Source organism: Myodes glareolus, chromosome X (assembly GCF_982192425.1).
Source record: "Myodes glareolus chromosome X, mMyoGla1.1, whole genome shotgun sequence".
Classification (NCBI taxonomy): Eukaryota; Metazoa; Chordata; class Mammalia; order Rodentia; family Cricetidae; genus Myodes; species Myodes glareolus.
In genome coordinates, this window is record NC_142053.1 from 14,465,839 (window position 1) to 14,493,664 (window position 27,826).

The 27,826-nt window shown below is 36.9% G+C and overlaps 1 long non-coding RNA gene across 2 annotated transcripts in view; it reads right to left on the reverse strand.

Annotated features, from left to right (window-relative positions):
* LOC125415450 (uncharacterized) overlaps positions 1-27,494 on the reverse strand; it is a 48,786-nt gene extending 21,292 nt beyond the window's left edge. Inside the window, exons 1-2 of one of the 2 annotated variants that reach the window (XR_007236614.3) lie at positions 26,326-27,494; positions 15,263-15,350 (exon numbers count right to left, since the gene is read on the reverse strand). This is a non-coding gene — a long non-coding RNA (uncharacterized LOC125415450). The other variant, XR_007236613.3, reaches the window with a different exon arrangement.
* Between the last annotated feature and the right edge of the window lie 332 nt (positions 27,495-27,826).

Consider the following 27,826-nt stretch of genomic DNA (forward strand, 5'->3'; position numbering starts at 1 on the left):
GTCATTTGCCTCTGTCACACTTGTGACATGACAGGCAGTTCTTTATTTTTTTTTTGCTATACCACAGTGGAAATTAGAAGAAACAGCAATTTCTAACAAATTAGAAAAGTGATAATCTAAATTACAAAACAAAAATTATTTTCAAGCAACATGTCAGTCTCATAAAATAGCTACATATATCCTAGAAAAATAAACTATATTATTTTGCTAGTATGGTTGTACCCCAACCACACCATTCTTTTCACATCAGGTTTGAATTATTAAAGATAATTACTTAATCACCTTACCACCTGGTTTGAAAACAAAAAGGAATAAATTATGAGGTGTGTGTTATAATAGAATGACAGAAAGGTTAAAAACATAAAAATTGCATGGGTCTACTAATTAATTGTGAATTAATTCATAATACCAATTAATTGCGACTTAATTGGTAATACCAATTAAATATGAATTAATTGGTATTACCAATTAAATGTGAATTCTTCCCATATCATTAACTGATAAATTAAGATAAAATTTTTCAGGAAGAAGTAATCATCAACTCTGAGGATTTTACAGAACACAAACCTAAGGTTTGCAAGAAGCAACAAGATATTTCTATATCTACTACATGTTAAATAATGTCCATGATCTGGTGTGTTCCTCCAATAAAAGCATGCAAACAGAAGTGACATTGCTAAAAGCACCTGAGTTAGAATTTGAGCCTACCTCTTTTGTTCTTCCCTTAACTTTACCATTAAAAAAAATCATTGTACGTATACTATGTCCTGGAATTCCTCATCAATACTATTTGGCTTTATCCTTCTTCCCCTCAAACAACATTGTGGATTCTCTCCGGGCCATTTCTTCATATTCGCGAACGTTCACTCAATACGGCATACATCCAGCTAGTGTATCTCTGTCATTCGGCGACTATACTGTTAATAATCACTGTGCATTTCACTTCACTTTACAGTTTAAACTTGTTAAACTATACAAATTAGCCTTTGGATGATTCTCATCTCCCCACAAATGCACAGCTTTAATAGCCTGGTGACAGAAACGCAGTAGTGACAATCCAAATTGGAGTACATTCCACTAGATCAATAACTCACTTGGTGGCCTGCTGCCAAATCCTGAGTCACCATCAGAAAATATGGAGCTCAATTCTTCTCTTGTTCTCGGTGATTAATTGGCCTTGTCGTCACATTGTCAGAAACACTATTCCTTGGCCGTGGTGATAATCCTTTCCAAAGAATCAGCTATGACAGTTAATGTGCAACCAGCATGTGTGTGCACAGAGAGTCGCTGCAAACATCTGAAGACATTTGCAAACTTGGGACAGATTGTTAAACTGCATGAAATAGTGAAGTAAAAGAGTATTCACTACCAGTTTTAAAAACACTAAGCACTTGTCAAAATGTCACAGTTAAAGTCTTTTAGATTAAATAAGAATGAAGGAACAATAATTAGGCACGCAATTATGCTTTAAAATGTTTTTAAAATTTGTAATTAGAGTTAACTACTACAAAATACCACGTTGATTTGGAAAAGCTGTTAACTAAAATAGAAAATAAAGCAATGGCATTATCAATGTGCATTTCCTATGTTAGCCAGGCACGTGGGTTAGGAGAAAACCCCACTTGATTTAGTGACCCAGCTCACAGTAGCACCTGCTGGGACAGCTGTGCATCCAGCCACCCATATTCTTGTTGCACCTGTTTTTCTTTTGCACATTGTCCCTACACATGTGAGAGGTCCTATTATTCCCAGTGCCCTCCATTTCATAGAGATTCTATGATGGAGATGCCTAAAGAAAACTATTCATGGGATTAAAAATCAATGAAATGAAGCTGTGGAGGTGATCCGGCTCTCTAATTGGAATTCCATTGACACATGCCGGGGTGAATCACTCTACACTTGACCTAACTTAAAAGCATGTCACTTTTATTCACGATAGCCATAACTATGTCTAAATACAAGAGCTTTCCTATTTTATTGTCTCCAGAACTTCATTGAAATGCAGTGTAGGTTATGACTATTGTATGATAAATAAGTTTCGGAATATCAGTCCTTCAATCCTTAGTATAAAGGGATATTATCTTTTGGAAGCTTCACATTACAGAAAGATAAAAGCAACCTCAGCCATAGTTCATGTAATGTTTCTTGTGTTGATATTATTACTCACTTTTAGCTTTACTTTGAAAGGAAAAGTTAGCTTCTTATTCACATTTATTGTATTTGGCAGGAGAGGCCATATAACCCATTCAGAGAATACTTTTTTCATACTCAAATGTATACGCATCATTCATATGTGATAAGTTGCCAACATAGCATATATTTGTTCATTTAGTAGACATTTCATTACTATAAATTATATTTAATGTAATTATATATATTTATCACTTTTCAGGTTTGAGTGAAATTTGATTCTCTCAAGTATCTCTAATGTAAGACATAAAGTGTAAGCAATGTTACGACTCAATGACAGTTGGTATAGGATAAGTTCTCTCTCTCTATTTCTCCTCTTTTATGTGAAAATGCCAAGGAACTGAATAAGTCATCTAACTATTTGAAAGAAAATTATGCAGTGGCAATAACATACCAGACTAAAGCCTGATACTTTTGGACATATCTGAAATGAGGACGCCTCTGTAAGCTTGTGCCTTCCTTGGCAGAATTAATGTATTTACTCATTCGTTCATTCCACGGACATTTCTTCAGCTGCAATTCTCAGAACTTCACTGCAAGTGTGAGAAATATGTGATGTGTGAATTCCTCAGAAGCATAATATGCAATCCATACTATTCATGATTGCTATTTAACAGGGGACCTTAACAAAGTGATTTACCCCGTGCGACATAGCAAGAAAATGGCAGAGTCCGTTCTGAAATAATTTAGACAGCAGATCTCCTCAGTTAATATTTAGCTCAGAGAAGAGTTTTATCGGAATTCTTGGGCAAAGGTTAAGTCTTGAGACACTGCAGACACACAAGCTTACTTCCTGGAACTCAAATTTGACAAGTCAAACCACTGCTATAGGTGACACTACCTGTAGGCATCCATAGTCTTGCTGTTCTTCAGCAACTTTTCTTCAAGGACATATAAAGGCAGAAAATTGTAGGATGACTGGAATTCCCAAGAAATCATTTTTAAAGTCTGATTTTTGACAGACCAGAGGTTTTAGTTACTTTTAATATTAATTCTAAATTCATCACCAGGACTCCAACATTAGTTATCCACACGGGATGGGCAAACGCCACAGCTCAGAGAACTATCAGGAGACAGCATCAGGTCGGGTTTCTACCTGAGGCCTAGGGTGAGGCCTAAGCTCAAGAAACTGAAATCTAGTGAGAATAAAGGGATGACAGATCTCAGAGAAGGGTGGTCTTGGGGATGTGAGGATAAAAGTGATGGCTGCTTAACTTTTTACATCAGTCCAGTTCCAAATAAACTGTACTTTCTGTCTTTACCTCCTTAATTCTCTTATGGATACAAAAAGCCCTCCACTGAAACAAACAAACCAACAAAGCCCAATCAGGAAAAATCTTATTTTAAAAAAGAAAATTCTCCTTAAGCATGGAGATGGTAACAATCCTTGAGTCCTATTCTCCTTCCTGAAAACATTAAGAAACGCCATTTATCTCTCAGCAATCCAGATGAAATACTATAAACTGATCTTCAATCACTCAAACAAGAAACAGCAACTAAAAAGGAATTGATTCAAGTTCCTGTATACTGACTGCTTGATTTTTAAAAAATCAGGAGCTAGAGAGAAGCCTCTTTTGCTCCTGAGACATGGTTAAGGTCAGGGCTAGTTCAGTATTGTGTTTTCCATTGGGTTTAGACACACCTCTGGCATTCATGTAACAGAATATTATTTCTTTAATGTGACCATCACCATATGAAAAATTTCAGGGTCTTTAAATTTTAATAGAAGAATAGATAAAGAAAATATGGTATTTGTGCACAATGGAGTTTTATTTAGCCATAAAGAAAAGTAATAAGCCAGGGGTGGTGGAGTACACCTTTAATCCCAGCACTCAGGAGGCAAAGGCAGGTGGATCTTTGAGTCTGAGGCCAAGCTGGTTTACATAGTGAGTTTCAGCACAGTCAAAGCTACACAGAGAAAATTTGTCTTGAAAAATCAAAAGGAAAATAAAGAAAAGTAGCACTGTGTCATTTGCAGGAAAATGGGTGATTTTGAAATCACTATGTTAGCCAGACTCAGACAGATATATGTGTAACCTAGATCTTAATTTATAAAACATACATGCAGGACATTTTTGCGAACTCAGCAAATCTTCTACACTGGAGAACAAGTCCTTGTTGACTACCCCTCTGAGATGGGCACTGCCTACAGCAATAAAGATAAAAATGTTTCAGAGTGTTGCAGATCCCAATAGCATTTAGCCAAACTCCTTTATCTCCCTTCAAGGTGGCAGAGGCCCTAGGGTGGCAGTCGTGGCCCAGACTAGATTGATTATTAGTGACAGCCAGCACAAAGACTCTTGGAATCTCAAGCTGGTCTCACCATCCTGAAAGGGATTGGCTGTTGAAAAGGTGTTATCCCTCCTAACTTTCTCTTTTCCTTATTAGCAAAAGTTATTTTCTCCATGATGAATAAAGCAAAGAAATTGACCTTCTGTGTAGTAAACAAAAAATGTCAGTAGCAATTCACATTTCTACCATTTAGTCAAATTTCTCAGAGCAGCTTTTCATTTTCTATTGAAGTAATTTTCACCTTGTTGGGATGGACAGATTTTTTGGCACCTCTTCAACCATCAGTTTCAGCACACAAAGAATGAGATGGCTAAAGGACTAAATTAACTCAGGGGGTTTCTAATTGAATGGAGTGAATGATTTCAGGAACAATCCACACATCTGGTAGGAACAATCAGATGCCTCATTAACAGTCTTATATTAAACAAAAGAGTATCTGGGGTGTTACAGCCCACTGGTTGGTTATACAACTTCTTTAGTCTAGCGTCTGTTTTCAGAGGGAAGAGTCAGTAAAGGTCACTTCAATACAAACAGCCACCTGCCTGATACTCAGGAATGCATGGGAACTAAAAAGTCTTTATTTCAAAGACTCTCGTAACTATCCACATGTGCTTCCCGAACATGCATTTGTCTATACTGGGGAGAGAGCTCTGGGTCAATGTGTTTGAGGCCCTTTTTTGTTTCTTTAATTATTTCCTCAGTAGTTTGTGGTGTTGACCTGAAGATAATTCTGTTTCACTCAATATTGGTTTATCTATTGCTTGCCATTGTCACATCACAGAACTGAGCAAAGAGCCAACACATAGATACCTAATACACACACACTCATACACACACACACACACACACACACACACACACAATTTTATTCATTTACCAACTGACAAACCACCCCCAGATAAGTCACTGTGCTAAGACTTGCAAGAAGGTACAACTTCTATCTTCAAAATATTTAGATGATTATGGAAGAGAACATATACATCACTGAAAGAGAAATCAAACTTTTAGTGTTCAAAGGCATAATTTATCTAATAGTACAGGAAACCACATATCTTGTTATAGATTTCTGTCTGTATAATTAATTACTAGAACACTCCAATTTGAATCGTAGTGGAAATGGACACACAGGTTACAGAGAAAAACAAACTGTCCTGATGTGCTTCAACATTTAGAATCGGGATTTAAGGGTCTCACCTAAGGTTTGTTTATATTTTGAGAAAAGGCCTCATTCTGTACCCTAGCCTCACTTGGAACCTACTGTGAACACCCAACCTATTTTCAAACTCAGAAATCCTCCTAACTCAATTTTCTGAGTGCTGAGATTATAGGCATGAACCACCATATCTAGCTAAAGGTTTAACTTCCATAAAAAGTTTTATTTATTCTACTTTAATTTCAAAGGAGTCAGAAAAATCCCCAATTACCCAGCATAGTGATGCATTTGGTTTATTATACACTATACACTACCAGTATGATTTGGGGTGAAGGTCTATAAAAGTGCAAAACATCCTTCTGAATCTATGATACACTTTAAAATTTTAAGTATTTGACACAGCAATAAAGGATACTACACAGAGCACAGAAACCCTTGAACTATCCATACACCATATAAGGAAAATAACAAGCAAATGTCCGCTCCCAGCAGTTGGACAAACAAGCCCCAGATTACTGATGTCAGAGACAGAGAAGTTATTTCCCATAACAAACTCCGGGGGGCTTCTTTCCCTCCCTATCTTCTTCTTGACCTTGGAACTGACGACCTTTTGAGGTGTGGCTCTTAATCACAAGGAGCTGAAAACCGAAGAAATTGCTGACAATGTGCTTTCTTGCTTATGGATGAGAGCATGACAGGGAAGTCCTGTGAGTGCTGGATGGAAGAGGCATGTTTTGAGCAGCGGGAGTGAGGGAAAAGAGCACAGTGGACAAAGACAGCAACACATGAAGTGAGAGGGAGAGAAAAACCTAGGGAGCCAAGAGGAACCTGAGCAACAGAAGCCCATACTTCCACACCAGGATCCCTGGCAGGCCCTGAAGAGGAGCTGGCTGAGTGTTTTCCTCTGGCGGTTGCTTTAGTGCCCCTCTCTAAAGTCATCCTCAGGAAGGGACTCAAGAAGGGAGATAAGAGAGGGCGATGTGCAAAGGTGAAGGAACACTGGCAAACATGTCTCCTCCTATTGACCAACGTTATTTCAACTCCACTTTGTCTTAACACCCCAATCACAACCCAGGCTCCCGATGTGGGCGGATATTCTGCATGCCCACAGAGAAGCAGATCCTGGGCTTTTTCAAGCCAAGGCACTCTCCAAGTTCTTAATCACTACAAGCTTTCTAAGGGTCACAAACACAGGTTTCAGTAAAAAAGCCAGAAAAGTCAAAAATGTCAGTGACAATGAATCAAAAGCATTAGCAGACTGTAATAAGTTTGGGGTTAATCTTTTAGGCAACTCTTAATACCCTGCAGTAAATACACAGCTAATCTTCTCGTTTCCTCTAAAATTCTCATCCAGTCCTAGAAAGACATTGAAGCACCTTCCAAATGGAGTCTCTACTAGCAAACTAGGAGAGGCTGACAGGTCTCACAGCACAGAATAAATATTCTCCACTCAAGTCATTTTAAGACTTTTTAAAATGACAAAAAATTAAACATAGTTCTTGTTTACAACATGACATTTTGTAGATGTATACCCTGTGGAATGACTATCAAAGCAATTTAACGAACATACTTGTCAATGTGTAGTCTCTTAGCAATTTTCAAATACACAATAGATTATTAACTGTAGTAGCGCTTATAGTTCTTAGTTAAAAAAATTTTACCCTTTGACCTTCTGTTCTGACCCCCACACTTTAGTAACCATCATCCTTTTCCATATGTGCATGAGTTCAATATTTTTAGCTTCCACTTGTGAGATTATGCAATTTTTGTCTATCGCTTAATGATAGATCCTCCATGTTGTTACAAATGATAAAATTTGCCTCCTAAAAGAGGTAGTATTCCATTGTATGTGTGATGGGGGATTTCCTTATTCAGTCAATTATTGGACAGTTAGGATAGGTTTTTTTTTATTTTTAGTACATTTTATTTATTTACTTATTTGTTTATTTATTATTTATTTATTTTGTGTGTGTGCGTGTGTGTGTGTGTGTACATGCACATGCGTGCGGAGGACAGAGGTCAACTTGCAGGACTCAGTACTCTCCTACCACCATGCGATTTCCAGGGATTGAGCTTAGTTCATCCCCACTGACCCATTTTGCCTGCCCTAGGACATTGATTTTTAAAGTAGCAAAACTTACAATATCCTCCCCATAGTTTCAGATCCTGTCTCTTGTTTGCTTTCCACCACCACTCTCGCTTCACTTGCCTTAGTGTTCCTATGATTTCTGGAATTCCCATCTTCTCCACTAGCAGGGTATTGTGTGCTTTCCTCATCTTCGGTGACTGGGCCATTTACTGAGCTTCAAATTGCTCCTCTCTTCTGGCTGTTTCTTGAGGGATCAATATCAAAGTCATTAAACCAACACCTGTGTGCTCCAGGTCCATTCTATTTTGCACTGCAGGTGAGGCTGTGATGCCTCTTCCTCCATTCTTCGGTATTTCACAGACTGGGACAATTGACTTAGCTTACAACCAGGGAAAAAGAAAATGTATCACGAAAACCTTCCCAGTTCCATGTTATCCAGGATGATTAAAGGGTGATTTTAGAACAGTTTTCTGTCCCTTTAACAGAGGCTAATAGGGGTGTAATAGCTCAACAACTGCTTGTTTGAAGTGTGAGGTTATCATACAAACACTAATTCAGAACTAAAAAAGCACCATTTTATGTTCATGAAAAGTGAGCCCCCACCATGAATTAGACTGGACTTCCGCTCAAAGCTTCTACTATTTTAGAGTGTAAAGAAAAGCTAAATAAAATGTATCATAGATTACGGAAGCAGATGCAGAGATCCACAGCCAAGCACTGGGCATTCTCCCAGAGAAGGAGGAGGGATTATATGGGCAAAGGTGTCAAGATCATGATGGGAAAACCCCCAGAGACATCTGACCTGAGCTACTGGGAGCTCAGTGATTCTGGACTGGGGAATCTGCATAGCACTGAACTAGGCCCTCTGAATGTGTATGACAGTTATGTGGCTGAGGTAGCCTGTGGGGCCACTGGCAATGGGGCCAGGATTTATCTCTTCTGCTTGAACTGTTTTTTTTTGGAGCCCATTCTCTTTGGAGGGATACCTTGCTCAGTCTAGATATAGGGGGGAGGGCTTCGGTTCTGCCTCAGTGTGATGTGTCAGACTTTGTTGACTCTCCTTGGGAAGTCTTACTCTCTCTGAGGAATGGATGGAGGTAGGGTGATGGGAGGTTGTGGAGGGGGGACAGGAGGAAGGAAGGGAGAGGGAACTGTGATTGGTATGTAAAATGAGAAAAGATTATTTTTAAAAGTTAAAAATAATCAACTCGTCACAGCTAAGTTGCATCCCCAATTTCTGCCTTCCTGGTTGATGTTTGCACTGACAGTGGGGCGCAGAGTGCTGACCCATGAATCAAAAGTCAGCTATTCCGTTTTCTGAATAGAAGTACAGACGTTATGTTGGAGAATAGGTTGACTGAGTTAGGGGGGAAAAGAATTTGAGTATAAGCAGAAAGAGCGCTGTTCTACTCTCAGATAAAGTAGTTATTGATGCCGTTAAAAGAAAGCTCAATGTTTTTTTTAGTTGGGTCTCACTTCACTTTATCTACAAAAAGAAACACATTTTTCTGAATACACTAAAATTTAAATTCAAAATATCAATAACATTTCACTAAAACCAAAATAAATTGTTTCCTTCTAAGGCAACGGTTAATACTGTACATTCTATCCCAGTTCTTCATCCAAAAAATTGTGCCAGCCCCTTTAACTACATAAGGCGAGGCTGTCCATAAGAGATCATTGTCCTAAGCAGAGGCAGGATGTGACCTATCAGGCTGGAGCACTTAGGGCTTAGTCTGAGGAATTTTGTTCATTAATTCTACTTCTTCAGCAAGAAGGAAGCTCTTAGTGACGCTGGCTGAGAATAGCCATTCTGTGCCACAACCAATCAAGACAGAACAAACATCAGATCTATTTTCTCTTACTTTCCATGCTCACAAGGACTGTGCATGAAAACAAAGGTCAGGAGGGTTCAATGTATGCCAGCCTAATTACCAGTTCAAATGATCCAGATTCTCAGAGTAGAAAGTTCTGCTCAAGAACTTTATAAAGATTGAAGTTTTTGTCACATTTGTTATATTTCCTACCAGGAAACTCCTATGTATTTATTATGGAAAATCTTAAAGACACGTTTTTCTTTCCTTGTTAAGAAGAATTTGGTTTTATAGTATAAATTTATATGCCCTCTCTTTTTTATTTAAGACTTATTTTTTATTTCTATTCATGCATATGTGTGTGTGCACCCATGCCCATGCTCCATGATATGCAAGTGCCATGTTGGCCAGAAGAGGGCACCAGGTTCCCTGGAGCTGGAGTTACAGATGGTTGTGATATCACAGGTCCTTTTGAAGAATAGTATGTATTCCTAACTACTGAGCCTTCTCTCCATCTCCTATAGTCTCTGTCTTTACAGGACACCAAATAAAGGGCAAATGGAAGGAACTACACTGAAAACGGCCTGCGTAAATGGAAACTTTTTATAATTTAATAAAATTACTTTCAAAAAAAAAAGAAACTGGCTTTGGAGTAAGGAGAGATGTATGTGAGAACAAATGTATTTGCAATATAGGTACTATGGGGGATATCAGGCCCCAAAGAGAGGGAAACTTAGCAATCAGTGTATACAAGGAAGTGTCTGAGGCAAAAGAGTAGAATATTAATCATGAATATGGCACAATGCAAGAGAAATATTGTTTGTAGCTCTCAGCAACTACATGATTCATTTAGTAGAGCATCCTCAGTAGTAAATAGCCTCCACAGATACATTTCCATCATCATATTTACTTGGCAGCATTTCTATCATCATATTTAATTGAACCCTTGTGTAGATGGCTGATTGTACAATTCTAGGTAAATAGCCATTGTGACAAGTGCTGGTTGTACAAATCCACCAGGAATGTGACCAGACTCAAAAAGTCATCTCACATGCTGAATTCTGCACTCATCCAGCTAGATGCAACACAAGAATGCCAAATTATAGCTCTACATTGTACAATGGATGAACTAGTATTTATTAGACACACAATATATCACATTCTAGTTCATTATACTAAACAAATTTAATGTGATCTAGAAGAAATGGAAAAGGAAGATGTTGGTCAAAGGGAAGAAAGCTTCAGGGTAAACAGAAAAAGCTTTAAGGATGTGTTACACTACATGGAGACCACAATTAGTAACAGCCTGCTGTGTTATAAAACTGCTTCTGAGAGATTGCAAATGTTTTCACCTCAAAGTATAATTACGTGAGATAGGAGATTTGCTAACGAGCTTAATATAATCATTTCACAATGTGAAGGTATACCAAAAATCATACTGTATCCTATATGTGTGTGTGTATGTATCCAATAGCAATTTTTCAAAAGATTAAAAATCTAGAAACCAAACAAAATGCTATATTCGTGACTAATCTGTTTGCCAGCTCGTGATGTTCGCTCTTAACAGTGTGGTGATGAGGGAGGCTTCATGGTCACTCCCACTAAGGAACAAATAAGGGGAATGTAGAGAAACAGATTTTAAAGTTCTCAACACAACTACTACAGCAGATACTTTATGTACCACTTGGCCCTTTCCAGGACATCACAATCTAATTTTCTATGTGTTTTGGTGTAGAGGAGAGAATAATCTATTTAATCATTTGCATTTGAAACAGGCTCATGTTTCAACAAATAAGCAAGTGGTACAGAGAAAGAAAAATAAGCAGTCTGTATCTATTTGATCAGGTGCACGATAAAGACTTATTTCCTTTCCTGTCTTTTGATACATTAGATTTACTACACAAATCTAAGAGCAAGTCTCAAATGACTGAAATACTTATCCTTACTTTGGCAACAGGAAATTAACTTACCTTAATACTAAGATCATTGTCTCTCACAGGAACCCCACAAGTATGCCTTATATTAATCAAGCTAAGTGCCCTACATACTAAAATAAATATGGTGTAATTGGTGGCTTTTAAATATTCAACAAAGGATGTTTTCATAAGTTCTATTAAATAATTAAAATCGTAACACACACATTTTTTTCCAGCAGACTTTCATAGAGCGCAGTTCCACTGGGAAAGCCTTCCGAATGCAAGCTTACTCCTCACAGAAGAGTTCAGGAATTTCCTACTGACATAAAGTTTTAGAAAGATGAATTTTCCAAGCTGAATGGTGCTAAGGAGCAGAGAGGGGGCCATCGACCCTTTGGTCAGCAATGTAGAAGGTATAATGTGAGATACAATAAACAATCACTGTCTCCATCAGAAACATAAAGTACTGCCAAGGTGACCTAGAAATCATCTTTTCGATAGTATATGGATGCTTCAGTTGAGGTGCTATTTTACCTCTCTTATGAATGTTACTGAAAAAGCTCTATTTTCCCTGACAATGATGTTATTTTTAATGTTTCTATACCTATGAAATCAGAATATAACTCTGAAATCAAAATAAAACTCTAAACTCAGAATATAACTGCTAACTAATGGTATTCTACACTGAGGACACTAGGCCAAGTTACAGAACACTAGGAGTTATCACTCCGTGTGTGTGTGTGTGTGTGTGTGTGTGTGTGTGTGTGTGCAAAATCATGATGGATGCAGTTACACTATGACTTATCCTAAAGATTGGCTCCCAAGTAAGTGTTATAAAGCTCCTTCAGCAGGTATAAAGTTCAAATCTGTGGATAAGGAAACATTTCATGAATTTCCAACGAATGGATTTATCCCTAACATTACATCTTTACTATACTGGAAACATTCCAGGTACAATGAGACACTCAAAACTTCAGCATAATGTAACAGCCACTTCTACGAGTTAGAAAGTTTGAGATACTTCACGTGCAACCTCTGAGAGGCCTTCTCAATTCCACACTAGGAAACTTTCTAGGCGCTACCTAAAGATTACTCTTCAAATACTCTTCATCGTGTTGGGGTCTGATTTGTTTTGCTTTAATTTTACCTACATACAACTGAAAATTCCCCAGGAAGGAATCACAAATACTAGAATAAGGTACTTATAACATCAGAATAGCAATATACAACATGTGACTAGGCTGGGACCCTAATTGTCCTTCCTTACGCTTTGAGAGGTTAGAAGGTCCAGAGCAACAATACATATAATGTGACTCCCGGGTTAAATTTAAACGTTCATGTTGCAACACTTGAAAAGGTTTAAAAATCAAACGAAATTAATTTTCATTGTATTTATTTAGCTGAGCAGAGGAAAATATCACCATGCAGAATATCACATGTTTTAAGTGTCAATACATGTTCTTATATCTCCTATACTGACTGAGGTTGGCTTAATCAGTACAAGTATTTATAAACCAAACAAAATTATTGCACTCCATAGATCAAACATAGAAGCATTTTCAGAAATTCAACCATGGCAACTAGCTCGTCTTGTAAACGAATTGTTTCATTAGTGACAAGAACATATTGCTCTAGACTAAGCCTGCTGGGAGACAGTCTTGATTCCTGATGCATGAATTCTTCATGAGTCGGGATGGTATCAGAGAACCTACTCTCAGATTTTAAACTTCATATCAATTCTCTCCCCAGAATGGCCCACATTAGAATAATTTCACCCCAAAATGCTAAAATTAAGAATTATATTTCCATCTATCAATAATATTAACCACTAATTTGTTTTTAATAGAAAAGAATAAACCAAATGAGCAGCAATATCTATCACTAGTGAATTCTTTTAACTGTAACTGGATGCTCTCCAGCACTAAAAATGTTTATTCTGGCAAAATTTATGCTTAGAAAATATGCTATTTTTTTAAATCAAATAGTCTAGAACTTTTCTGAGCATATTGCGTAATATTTTTTCCAATGAAAATCAACTTTTATTTCATCTTAAAATTGCCTCATAATATAAAATTTATCTATATTACATTATAAAATAAAGTGTTACTTAGTTTTTAACAACATATAATATAACATTTTATATAATAACATATTGTTGAAAGTTTAATTCTCTAGTCCAGTAAAGTTCACCATGTACAATCAACAATTCCCATAAACTCAGCATCAATGTTCTAAAAGCAAAGGCATATGTATTTGCCAGAGGAAGCTATCCATAGGAACAGATTTATTGGCTCATCTATCACAGTGTCAGCTATGTATTACATTAATTTAAAACTACACACCAGAACTAAAATAATTTATTAATTCAAGTGGATAAAATTCATCACTATATTTTAATCTAATATTTGCCTTATTATCATTCAGGAAGTAGTCCTTAATTGATTTCTCTGTGGCTTTGATAACCACTTAAAATATAGATTAATGCTTTTTTCATTTAAAAAATTAAGGTTGATATTCTCAAAAGTAAATCTGATTTGGCTGATTATCTTGATGTGAACTGTGCTTTTACCAATTAAATTATAATTGAATATTTTCTGTGAAATTATTGCTTTAAATCTGTAGTTTCAAATTTTTATATTTTAAGTACGCAGCAAATTGAAAGCCGCTTATTCAAAGTATTGCTTTGGCGTGCACATACTGATCTAGATATTTCAATTCTCCCAGTCTTTACTAAGGATGGTGGGCTAAAATGAGTGCCCACACACCAAAGTATAATAAATCTAATAGTCATTTGATAAGTATTCATAAAGCTATTCTAATGAGTTTCCTAAAAATTAAAAACATTAATTGCTCCATCACATCCTTTCATAAATCATGGGGTCCTTTGTTTTCATGAAATTAAAGATAGTACTCAAGTTGTCTATTAAAATTTTATTTATTATTTTTAAAAATCATCGAAAAACATTTTTAGTTCATTCATTTTTGGTTCTGTCTTCTATTTTTCATTAGTATACATTATACACAATAGCTTTCATGGACACATAAATGTATAAATTGTGTTTTGATCATATTTTACCCACTATCCTCTCACCTCCCTCACTTCCGTAGAATTTCTTACTCTTCTCAAATAGTTCTATTTCTATATTCACATCTTAAAAACCTTTCTTAAAAGAGGATCTTACTACATAGCTGACGTTGGCCTGAAGTCGATGTTGGCCTAAACCTTAAAATCCTCCTGCCTCTGTCTTCCAAGTACTGTAACTAACTACAAGTGTGCACCACCACCACTTCAGACTAAAAAACAGGTTTTGATAACAAGTCATTGTGTGTGGTTTTACTTGTGGTATAAATATGCATACTATTCATTTTTAATTATTTACATGAACAAAACTACCTGCATTCTCACATTAGTAAAAATGAAAAATAAGGGCTAGGGATGTAGCTCAGTGGCAGGGCAGGTTCCTAGTCTATGCAAGACATTTGACTCTTCCCCAGCGGAATAGAAGAAAAGGGGGGGGGGGCATTAAAAACAATAGTCACCCTTGGAGCTGTGGCTTTTTCAAAGTTCTGTTAGGTGGTACATTATTAGCAGGTATGAAGACCATTACTAGAGAATGGCCTTGGAAAACCCAGAAAGAAACGAAATGGGGCTAGGCTTTTGTGAAAGGTGAAATTTTATTTGATTACTACTTGCATTTCAGGATACAGCAGAAACCACTAAAATGCAGTGTGTGCTAACTCATGTGCACAGTTTTTCAGGGTGTTAAGTAGTTAGGAAAGTGTGGTTATGCGCAAATACTGTACTTACTCACTGTGGTCACTAGGTGGCAAATGCACACCATCCATGAAGCCCTTTCTCCATCTTGCACTGTGAACTGTCTCAATCTTTTCAGGTCCTGTAGAAAGGAAAATTATATTTACAGATGGGACAATGAAGATTCAACGACATGGAATGGTGTGGTTTAATTGTATATGTATACCAATAGCAGCAATAGCAGGAAACAAATCTGGAGTCTCTTTGCCAAGCACAGCAGCCAATTCTTACCATCTCTGAGAATTTCAGGAATGACCTTGTTCATGACTGTAGTCTATTTTTGTTAACAAACTAATCTTTATTGGCACATTTACAAATACAAAACGTCTATGACAAAATAAAAATTCACTATAAAAATCTAATCCTATGCAGCTAAATAGTTTGTATCTAACACAACAAAAATAATGGCAGTGCTAACTAAATGCATGATATTCTAAGCTCAATGTAAAGTGTTCCATTATACAAATTCTTCAAAAATCCTGAAAGGTAAGTGCTATGGATACTCCTATGTTACAGGTTGGGAAGGCAGGGGAAAAAAAGCCACACATCACTCAGCAAGTAAGTGTCAGAACTTGGATGAAGATGAAGAATTCATTTTGTATTACATTTCAATACCTAACATTTAAGTATTAAAGTATGATATTTTGGTGATGGATAGGTATGTCTATGTGTGTATTTTTCTTTATATGTCTACATATATTTCTATTTCTATGATTTTATGTGAATTATATCTATGACTCTGTACATATGAAAGTGTGTGTGCACAATCATGTGTCCTAAAGATGTTTCTAGTAATTTCCCCACCTACATTTAATGGTATAGTCAACTTAGAGGGGTTGATAATTGTTGTTCTCTCAAAGAGACTAAAAACAATGGCAAAAAACACATTAAAACCCATAAGTTAGTTTTAAAAGTGTTTGTATGTGTATTTATAAGTGGTCAGAAATATATGTTTTCAGCCAGGTGGTGGTGGCTAACATCTTTAATCCCAGGATTCAGAAAGCAGAGGCTGGAGGATCTCTGTGATTTCAAGGCCAGCCTGTTCTACAAGAACTAGTTCCAGGACAGGCACCAAAGCTACAGAGAAACCTTGTCCAAAAGAAAGAAAGAAAGAAAGAAATTTATGTTTTCACAATATAAATCCACATGTGTCTTGTGTATGCAGATTTGTTTCAATTTGTAGCATGAAATACTAAGGCATGCATCTATACACTCATTTTAGCATAGATTTATCTATGTGTGTATTCGTCTGTTTGTTGTACATCATTAAAAGCTTAGGAGACCGTATGTAGACCACTGGAATGAGTATGTGCAACAACACATGTATTCATTAACATGTAAGGAACTATATGTACATGTGTGCAATTACAAGACTGTACATGTTTGCAAATGTATTTTATGTGTTTTGTTATTTTTAAATATGTATGTACATCTCTTTATGTTTAAGATATTGTCTACCTAGCCATTTTGTGAGAATATATGATATCTAAGTGTCTATTTGCATTTGCAATTATGTCTATGTAAACAAGCGCATTTAGAGAGTACTGTGTGCACAAGTTTGTAAAATTCTCGTTGCATCTCCATCCAAGTGGGTACAAAAGCCACAGAACTGTGTCTGCATTCCTTATATTTATCTCTCTTTATGTCTAAGCATTCAATGTAGTATTTGTGTTTGTGTGGACCTGTTTTGCTGACTATATAAGCTTCCATGCCTGCATCTGTGTAAACACAGGATATGTATTCATAAGTGTGCTTTTACTTTCTTGCCATGAATTCTCTTGACTTGCATCTAATAACTTGTTTCATATGCATGTTTCAGTGTTTATTTACATATTTATCCTCATCGTGTACATATATGTCCATGTGAATATCTGCAAGTCTATGTAAGCTTGTTGTGTGCTAGTACTAATGTGTTTACATGGAAATTAATGAATCTGTGGAATGCTGACTAAATTAGTGCATATACATATCAATGTTTATGTCTCTATGTAGGCCCATAAAATGTGAGAACAAAGTATGTATAGGAATTGTGGATGCTTATAAAAATGTATTTCTTGGTCTGTTAATTTGTTTTGTGCATGCCTCTATGATATAACTGTCCATCAATATCTGCATTACACATATAACTATGCATGAAAGTGCCCATGTTGTGCACTCTTGATGTGGTTGCACATATTTCTTTGTCTGTGAACAGAGGCTTCATAGATAAATCTGCTTCTGAGTGTATCTGTATATCTGTGTTTATATAGATATATGATTATAGAGCACTGTGTTTGCAAACCGGTGCATTTCTTTCTGCAAGTTTATGAGATTGTTTATACATCTCTGTACATATTTCTGTGCCATTTCTATATATAGATATAGGGTGTACAACAATGACTCTTTTTGTTCATACCTGGGTTTATGTAAATCCGTTTCTGGACATCCATGCATCTTAGCACACTTATTAGTCTGAATGAGTTGCTATAAAATATAAACATAAATATACTTGTCTACATACATTTTGAGAGCATCCCTTTGTCTGTGTGTCTATTTGTGCAGTTCAATGTTTCTGTAGATGTGTATATCAATATGTAAATCCTTGCTCAATATAAATGTATATATAACTCCATAAAGATATGTATTACGATGCATGTAGAAATCTCTTCATGAATCCATTATTGCTTTGTTGGTGTGTGTAGAAATCTGCTTATGCATCTCTGTCACAGATATGTGCTTATTCATTTCTGTATGTATACCCAAATGTCTTGATTTGTGAGCATTTATGTGTACATGCATATTCATGTGTTTTAATGATGAGCAGAACTTTTTGTATATGTAGGCATGAGCATGTTCCTGTAGTTTTTTATCACAATTATGCCTCTGTGCGTGTTTGTGTCTCAAAGCATGTGAATAACATTATATAAAGATCTAGACATTGGGTCAATTCTGTCTATTATGAGGCGTGTCATTATGTAATTGAATGTGGGCCTTTTTGTTAGGTGTTTGGTGATTGAGTTTTTATGGTATGATATTTTTGCCCATTATGATGTATGTGTATAGGTATTGTGAAATAAATATGACTTATGGACTAGTACTAAAGGAGAAAAATTCATGTTATATTGGGTTAATTTTAATGTATTTCTGAGTACAGGTGTTCAGTAAAAATTTGGGAATCATATGAAAGGAGCATGTTGGGGCAACTCTTTCTTCTGTGTAATAGACTTATGACTTGTTGTTTGTGAATGTAGATTACAGTAAAAGCCTATGGGGCTAATCCATACTGTGCAGAGTGAATATATGTTTAAGCATGTTCATGTGGTATGATATTTGAGTTTAATCTGTATATTCCAAGGTCATGGTGAGTGTTTTCAAAGAAACATATTTTATCAAAGGTAAGTATGGATGTAATATAGAAAGTCTGGGTGTTTTCATGTTTATCTGTGTCTTGTATGTCACTGCCTCATGTGCAGAATCTTTCCACTTCATGGGACAAGTGTTACTGTTGTATAAAGTCCATGAGTTGTGGATTGCACTCCATATTGTAACACATATATTGGAAGATGCCTTCACATTTTGATTCATTTCTTTATGTGGTAATCAGTGTTGTTGAATGAATCTGAGTGTCACTATATAGGTCTGGATGTTGTAAGGCAATTCTGGGTTTCATGGATAATCTCTTTGTTGTGAGACTTGTGCATGCAGTTCACCGTTTGTGGTTTAAAAGGTAGGCATTGGTTTAGTTAAACGTAATGGCTTGTTTTGAGGTCATACCATCATGTGGGATCCATGTCAGAGTGATGCTAACTTAATCTTTTTCAAAACATTTAATTATTTTAGTGAAAGGGGCACACACATACCACACTGTATATGTTGGATGTCAGAGGGCAACTTATGGGAGTCAGTTGTCTCCTTTCTCCCTGCAGGTTCAAGAGACCAAACTCAGGCCATGAGGCTCTGCAGTGACTTTACCCATTGATCTCTCACCAGCTGTGCCAATTTAGTCTTTATGACTTAGGGTAAGCTACAGGTTCATGCCTAAATTCTGAATGACATGAGAAAGTCCTCATAATTTACAACAAGCCTACCAATAGTGAAGCATATCTGGGCAGTGTAGGATTTGTTTGTATGTTTCAGTATTTATGCATTCTGGTAGTCATCTATATGCTATATTGGTCCAAACATATTTTTAAAGTCAAAATACATTATGGAGATATATGTCTTTGAGGCATATAAATGTGTAGTTGTTATGTCTACATACTGTAGGACAAGCATGGGTCTTGCTTCCTGTGGGAGTTTCTGTAATGTGGAGTACCGGTGTCGAGCTTCATACTGTAAGATTCCTCGGCTTGGTTTCAACCCTTTCTGTTTATTATGAGGCAAACTTTTGTGTTAAAGTGTCAAATTTCTCATTGTCTGATAAGTGTCTGAATTTGGAATAAAGTTTGTTGAATGTAGACATCTTAGGGGGGCTGGTTTGCTGCATTCCTTGTAGGACATGAGCAATGAAAGTCTGGCTTGTGGGGCAGTATGAGTCTCATTGGGTTAGATTCAATGTACAAGGTATCTCAATTGGTAGTGTGTAAAGGGTGTCATGGGCAAATACAAATATTACAGGGTAAATAAACACTATTGCTGCATATGTTTAAGTCTTATACAGGGGATGGCAATATTACACAGTGTATGTATATAAAGATTATTGAAGTCTTTTTTGATATGTTGTCCACAAGATTTTCTAAGCAAGACTTGAGAGGTATTAACGATAGCAATTGTGGAAAATACAACTGCATAATTGTGCTGTGAGAGCTGTCTGAACAGGCTAGGCCTCAACAGTTGGGGGAGTCCAGGTCCTGTGTGGTAAGCCAAGGTATGTGATGAATTGAGGTGATATATATGTTAAGAGCTTCATCTCAATGTTTTTCAGCATTTCAGACTTCTGCTCTAAAAGCAATCTGGATAATGTAGGATATATTTCGGAGCTAGTCTGGCACTGCAGAGTAGATCTGTGTCTTGTTGTTGTTGTTATTTTTGCCATCATCATCATTAACATCATCATCATTATCATCACTACTTAGAGTGAGTGACCTTACTTAATTGCTGTCACTATGCACATGTTCTGTGGAGCTCATATTTTTATTGGTGAGACAATCTGTATATTGTGCTATTAACCTGGCAATCTGGGAGCACATCTGCTCATTTTGGGTATTATGAAGGGAGTCAAGACATTATGGACATTATATACTAGTGTATATACTACACTAGTGTATATACATTCTACCTACTAAGCTACAGCCCCAACCATTGTCAGCTACATCATCATGAGACTACCTTTTAAGACTAGTGGATGTTGTCTGGAGATCATGTATATTATAGGACAAATCCAGGAAATATAAGAAAAAGCCTGGGTTTCACGGAATGATTCTATTTGCATGGGGGCATGTATAACCGTGTTACAGCAACTCTTAATATGGTGAAGCGCACTTGCAACTGTAGAAAGTGTCCATGAATTATACAGACTTCTAATTGCTTGGAGGTGTTTGCATTGTTAATAAGGTATTTTCAGAGATAAGCTATTAGTTTTAGGAATAACTAAAGGCTATGCCTGTTAGGGTTTTCTGGGGTGAACCTAGTGAGTCAGGTGATAGTGGGCAATGCTGGGTGTGACAGGATCAGCCTGTGTGCTTCACATGAGTCTGGATTTTACAAGTTTCAGTGTTGTGTGTGTTGTCCGGTTTCTTTATGTGTTGTGAGGATATTTTCTGGTTGAAGGGGCATATGTTTGTGCCTTGTTGTCCCTTTGCACATTCTCCATTGTTTCTTCTGATGCTGACCTAGATTTTGTAGAGGTAAGGGGGCATTGTGTGGATACAGCCTGTGTGTTGATAGTAAAAATTTCTCTGTGTACATATATTGCAAAGCATGTCTCTGTATTGTGAACTTTATTCGTTGATTCGCAGGCTAATCTGGTATTTGGGATGTGACTCTGTACAATGTGAATATTTGATCATTACATGACATATCTTGAACTTCTGCATTACATTTACGCACTACAGAGCATATCTGTGCATTATGTCTTGTGTAGAATGTGCTTCTATGACAAAAGTTACAGTAAAAAGAATGTATTCTATGCTGCCAATCTGTGTGCTATAGGGAGATACTATTGACTCTGGGGCACTTACTCCATTTTTTTTTGATACGTCTGGCAGCTGAAACTCAGTTATTATGATATAAGGAATGTCTGGGTGAGGTGAAATAGTTCTATGTATGGATTGTGTATAAATGCATTATGAAATAGTTAATGTATTTTGGTAAATATACTGGTGTTCATGATGCACCCTATTGTATAGACAAGCCAGTATTTCACTAGAACAGTATATCTGAATATTAGGAAGAATTTGTGTGTTGTAGGACAGGCCCTAATTTTCTGAGTTATGAAGCTAGTCTGTTCATTGTGGTAAGGTTTATATTGTGCCATGACTTCTGTACTTTGGAGAAATCTGTGTGCTGTGGATTATTTTAAACTGAATTATCTGTGTTACAGAGCTAATATGGCATACTGGTTTGGGAGTGCATAGAATACATAACAAACGTGTGTGTGTGTGTATGTATGTATGTATAGGAGCATGTGTAAGAGCATTTGGTAAAAATTAGATGACAGTTTATATGGATGAATTTCTGTATTTCTGTACTGTATTGTGTGTACTACACAGTGTATCTAAGTGTCATGTGGTGAGTATAAATGCTGTGTAGACACCATGTATAGGTGCATCTAAATGTGAGCTAAATGCAGTCAACACAGATGTAGTGGTCAAAGCATAGGTTGTGATTAGACTGTGTGCTTCATGGAGGACAGTGTATGTGTAGAAGGGTTAGTTTTGGTTGAATCTTACCTTTTTATTGTCCAGTTTAGGGCATGTTAACAACAGCAATATCAGCAGACCAGGTACTATTGTAGAGACTTTAGAAGCACTAACCCATTTGCTCCTCTTAACAGCTGTAGGTACAGGAATCATTATTATTCTAAATTTATAGGTCAGAAAAGGCCTATACCTTTCTGTGGTCCAAAAACCTTTCTTAAGTCATAAACTTACATTGATGTGTTAGGGATTCCAGTCTAGGCAGTTGGGGCTCTGAGTTCACGCTTTGTAATTGGGAGTTGATCTAACTGCAGCTAACCAAATTTTTTGTGCACTCTGTTTTGCGCTTATTTGAGCTGAGGTTCGTCTTTGATTTATGCCACATTGAGAAGAGTGGGTTGAGTTTTTGTAAGCATGACTTTGCTTTTTATGAGTCTAGTTGCTTACATGCAAGCCTGAAAGTGTAAAATGACTTCGTGTTGATGCTGCCTTGCCATACAGATGTAAGGTATTTAAGAACATAATTGCTTAGGGGGATAACTCTGCATGATTGGGGTTAAATAAGCCTTAAAAAGCTACCCTTGGGGGAGGGGGCTGGAGAAAAGACTTAGTAGTTAAGAACACTTGACACTCTTGTAGAGGACCTAGGGTCAATTCTCAGCACCAAAAGGGAAGCTCAGAAATGTCTGTAGCTCAGGTTCCAGGGGACCTTAAACTCTCGTCTGCCCTGTGTGGGTAGCAGACACATATATAGTATGTGGACATGCTTGCAGGCAGAATCCCCATACATGTGTATTTTAAGTTTTTAAAAAAGTTAATTTGTGAGGTATGGGATATGTGATCATATGTGTGGGGATGCTTTCATATAAATCAGATTTATGTGTAAGCAATGAGGTATGAAGCATACAATTGTTTATGACTCAAACAAAATAAAGTAAATGTGCTATAGGAAGAATCTATGCATTCAAATATGATCCTCTAAACTTAGGAGTGTGAATTTAAGAACATGTTTGTGAATAGCAAGGAAATCCACATGCTTTGGAATAAATATTTGTGTATAATGAGATGAATGTCAGACAGTACATAAGTTTATGGTTATATAAGTTTATGGTTATACCAGATATATGGTATAATGTGGATCTTTGCTATATGGGGTGAATCTGGGTATTGTAGATCCAGTCTGTGTGTTGTGATAGGAAATGTGTACATATGAAGTGAGCATATGCATTATAGACCACATTTCTTAATTTCATTGTAAATGTTTACATTGTGAGTGGCATCTAGTTTAGTGTGCTATCTGTACTCTGTAGGGTATAAGGTATTATGGAGTGTTGTCTGTATGCAGCATAGTATTTCTGTATGTTCCAGAACTAATCTATGTACTGTGGGAAAATCTATATTGTTAGATGATTTTAGATACTTTAAATGAGCACCTTAGCTTCATTAAAAATGGAGGGTTGGAAGGAGGTAGGTGATGGTAATGTAAATGAATAAATCTAACAGTTTCTAGCAGGTACTTTATTATACTAAACATAGCTTAGGTTGTTTTTTTATTCATGATAATCCTTCAAAGTAGTTACTACTGTCACCTTTGTCTTGCAGATGAGTAAACCAAAGAACATAGAAATATACTTACCCGTGGTGATATAATTAGGAAAGGGTGGACTCTGGAGGCAAGGCCAGGAAGCCTGGGTCCAGAGGCCTTGCTCTTAAAGGATACCAAGCTGTATCTCTGCTGTAGGCCAGAATTTTAGCTCAATGATATGGTAAAGCATGTCTGTCCTCTACAATGGAAATCTATGCAAAGTGGAGTTAATATATGTGTTACACATGTCCATAATGTATTATAGTACATATCTGTAACATGGTTTATGTATATATGTCCACATGATAGGAGGCTTTTACTTGCATTATAAAGTGTTGTGATGTAACTGCACAATGTAGAACAAATCTATGCATTCATGGGTAAGTCTATAACTTAAAGACACACATATTATGATTGAGTGTATTACAGGGCAAGTCTGTGGCCTGAAAGGCTTGTCTGTACATTTAGGGTGAGTGTCACTGTTTGAAAGAATGTATATGAGTTATGAGGCAAGTATGTATACTAATAATTGATTTTGTGCATTCTGGTAAAGTTCTGTGCATATGCTAGGTATATTTTGCTTTGTAGATAAGAGTGAAACAGTCTGTGTGCTTTGTAGTAAATCTGAGAGTCACTGAAACATGGGCTTCGTGTGCCTGGGGGCATGTGTCTAGACGATAGAACCACTGGAAGAAGTGGTTGCATGAGAGGAAATAGAAACTACATTATTGTTACAGAAGTCTCAGCATTGTGGCAATGGAGTGTGGGCTTCTGAGGTGTGTGTTCACATCTTACAGTTTCACACCTGTATTGTGGGATAAATGTGGATACTGTGGACCACCTTTGTGATGGAGGTGGGGAGGGGCCTTAAGTACCTTAGAAGGTAATTCTGCAAACATGGAAATTTTGGGTAATGTGTGGCAAATAAGTGCTTATGAGGCAGGTATTTGCACTGCAGCTTTGCACTGTATGTTTATCAAGAGATGAATTGGCACACTGGAGTACAACTGTGTTATTAAATTAAAATTCTGTTTAACAAGGAATGATCTATGTGGTTCAGGGTATACTACTGTATTGATATGTGGTGGAAGAGTGAGCATGGTCCAGGGCTATTGGGAATGTCTCTATACCATAAGTTTAACACGTTTCATGGGGTAAATGTGCACAGAATAAGGAGGGTGTGTAATGAGAGATAAGCCTGTGTCCTGTTAGATAAATACCATATAACAAAGATCATTCCATTTTCAGAGGGAAAGTTTGTCCTTTGAGTGAATTTTGGTGTCATGGCAAGGGAGCTGTGTTGTATGTCTGTGTTCAAGGAGAAACTATGTACATTATGGGATGCTGCTGTGGTATGGACAGTCTGTGTTCCATGATGAAGGTTTCCATGATGTGACAAGAGTCTGTGTGTTGTGGACAAGGCTACATGGTCTTGCAAGTGTTAATGTGATGTGAGGGAGGTCTGTTTCCCATGAACTTCACCAGCCAGGAGTTCAGTTGGTGGAGCACACATGGGGCGATTTGCTGTAGGGAGAGGCTTGCTGTGTGGAGTACTTATGTGTTCTGGGGAGAATCTGTGTGCTTTGGGAAGCAATCTGTGTTGGACAAATAAAGTCTGTATACACGATGTATTCTTGACAGGATCCGTGTGATGTAAAGGTGAGCTACAGTGTTGAGATTTGCTATGTGTTACAAGCACTGTGTCCATGGTGAGACAAGAATCATCGTGTGGGGCTGATAAAGGTCCATTAGCTTGGTCTCTGTGTGGAAGAGAGCCTGCTTTCATCTAAAAGAGCCCAGTGACATGGAAGGTATGTACTAAGGGGCAAATCTATTTACTGTAGTATGTATTAATGAGCCTCAAGGGTAGTACAACATTCTGTTGCAGGTCATCTGTGTGCTACACGAGAGGTGTCTGCCTTCTGTCTGGGTAAATGTGTCTCTCATTTGGTCAGTATGGGCATTAGGATAAGCTAGTTGTACCACGCAGGCACAAGTCTGGTTCCAGCAGTTTTCCTTTAACATCTACAAATAACAATAAAGAGCACCTTTAATAGTTAATATGTACCACTTTTCTTAAATGTGTTGTTATTATTCCCATTTCACAACTGAAGAACCTGAGGCCCAGGAAGTCTACAATTGTGCTGTGGTCATGCAACTGGCAAGAAAGAGATGAAGGTTTGATTCCAGGCTGTCTCTTTCCTATAGCCACACAAGGATATCTGGGACCTTAATAATTGGAAAAATGTCATGGTCACTGGTGAAACTACTGACTGCAGTTGTTCTGGGAGAGAAAAGAGAGAATTTCAAAGTCTTCTGAGGATTTGTTTTAAATGTAATACTCTGTGTACAATAACAGTCTCAGCTTAGGGAGAAAAACCTGATGTCATGTCTGTGGAATACCTCTCCAGCCTCTGTGGACCCCAAGACTCCTCCCTAGGCCCCACAGCTGCATTCTGCCACAGCAGATGAGGCAATGCGCATGCTCTGGTGAGGTCCTGTTGCCAGGGAAACCAGCCTCAGTCATAAACAAATCATAGCCTAATATCGCAAGTCAGGAAATGACTGGAGCTGTGTCTATGAGTCAAAAGAGTCCCTTGCAGTAACAGCAGGTAAAGAAAGCAGCTGCTACTTACCTCCCTTTCCTTCTAAAGTCAGAGAAGACGAGTGCTTTGAAGTCACTGGGTGGGGGAAAACGCTGTGCTGGAGAGTAAAGGGTACAACAGAGAACAGCAGGTGATTTTTTAACTGTCAAATACTTCTGTTACTATTTAACTTACCTCCTACTAAAAGCCTCCATGTTTTGTGTCTTGACCCTTCCACTTGCAGTAAAAAGAAATGGACCATAGCCATGTTTTCCTGTCTCAAGAGATAATGACAGTGGTAGCAAGTACCAAAACTTACCTCCATCCTTTAAATTCTGAGATCATTGTACTGCCAGCAACATAATTGAAAACGTTTCTTCATCTCATACATTTCTTACATTTCCCTCTTATTTCTCTATAGAAAATTGCAGGAACTGAATCCACACAGCTTTAACTCTCTAAATACCTGAAGAACAGAAAAACCTTAGAACAAGTATTAATCCCTAAAGTACTTTTTAAACGCACAACTGGAATGTCAAGAGCATCCAAAAGGAATACCATCTGGAACAGTATTCTATGTCATTGGACTCCCCAATTTCTAATTTGTAAAAAAATAATTATTAAGATTTTAACTATTTAACATATAAATATACACACAAACACACATAACATATATGCATTATATACATAACCTGTTTATAATGTTTAGAAAATACCTGTTCTAAACTATATACAACTAGGATTCTTGAAAAGCAAAAATATAAACACAGTGCTTTAGCAATTTGCTGGATGTAGCAAGAAGGTAAAAGCACTATCATGGAATGTAACCATCTTGAGTAGAGAGAAAATGGCCGACCTTTGGAAAGCTACACCTTATCTAATGGGAGAACAGCTGTTGACACATGACGTCAGTGGAAGAAGGTTGTGTTATTCAGTTCACAATGCTGAAACCATTGGCAACCTATCTGGAAAAGACACAAAATTAGATCCTATTTTATATTACACATTTAAAATTAATTCTATACAGACTGCAGAGTTAATTGTAAAAGAAATTAATTGATTAAATTTCCAGAGAAAATACACGTGAATGGTTATGTGGAGGAAAACCTTAAAAAAGAAAGAAAACGTAAAAATAAACTGACGGGCATAGATATTTTAAAAGATAAAGCAGTAACGTGTCCCCAAAATTGCCATCATAAGTGACAAAACTAAATATGCAAATAATGACTTGAAAGTGTTTTAATCACATATGTTAAACAAATTAAGCAAGATGTTTTGACAAGAGAAGAAACCTGAGACTGATTCATACCCATTTGATCCATGAAATCCACGTCTGAATTTTTTCCTGGAGGGGAAAGAACAGAAGGGTGCACAAAGATTTATGTGGAAATATATTCCTTAAATCATTATAGCAAAAAGCACATTTATACATTTATTATTTGGAATGTGATCACTCCCATGTGATCAAAAATATGTATTCCTGAAACACATTCCTGTGAGACACTTTAAAATATGAGAAATTGTTTATAAAATATGTTTAATGAATAAAGCA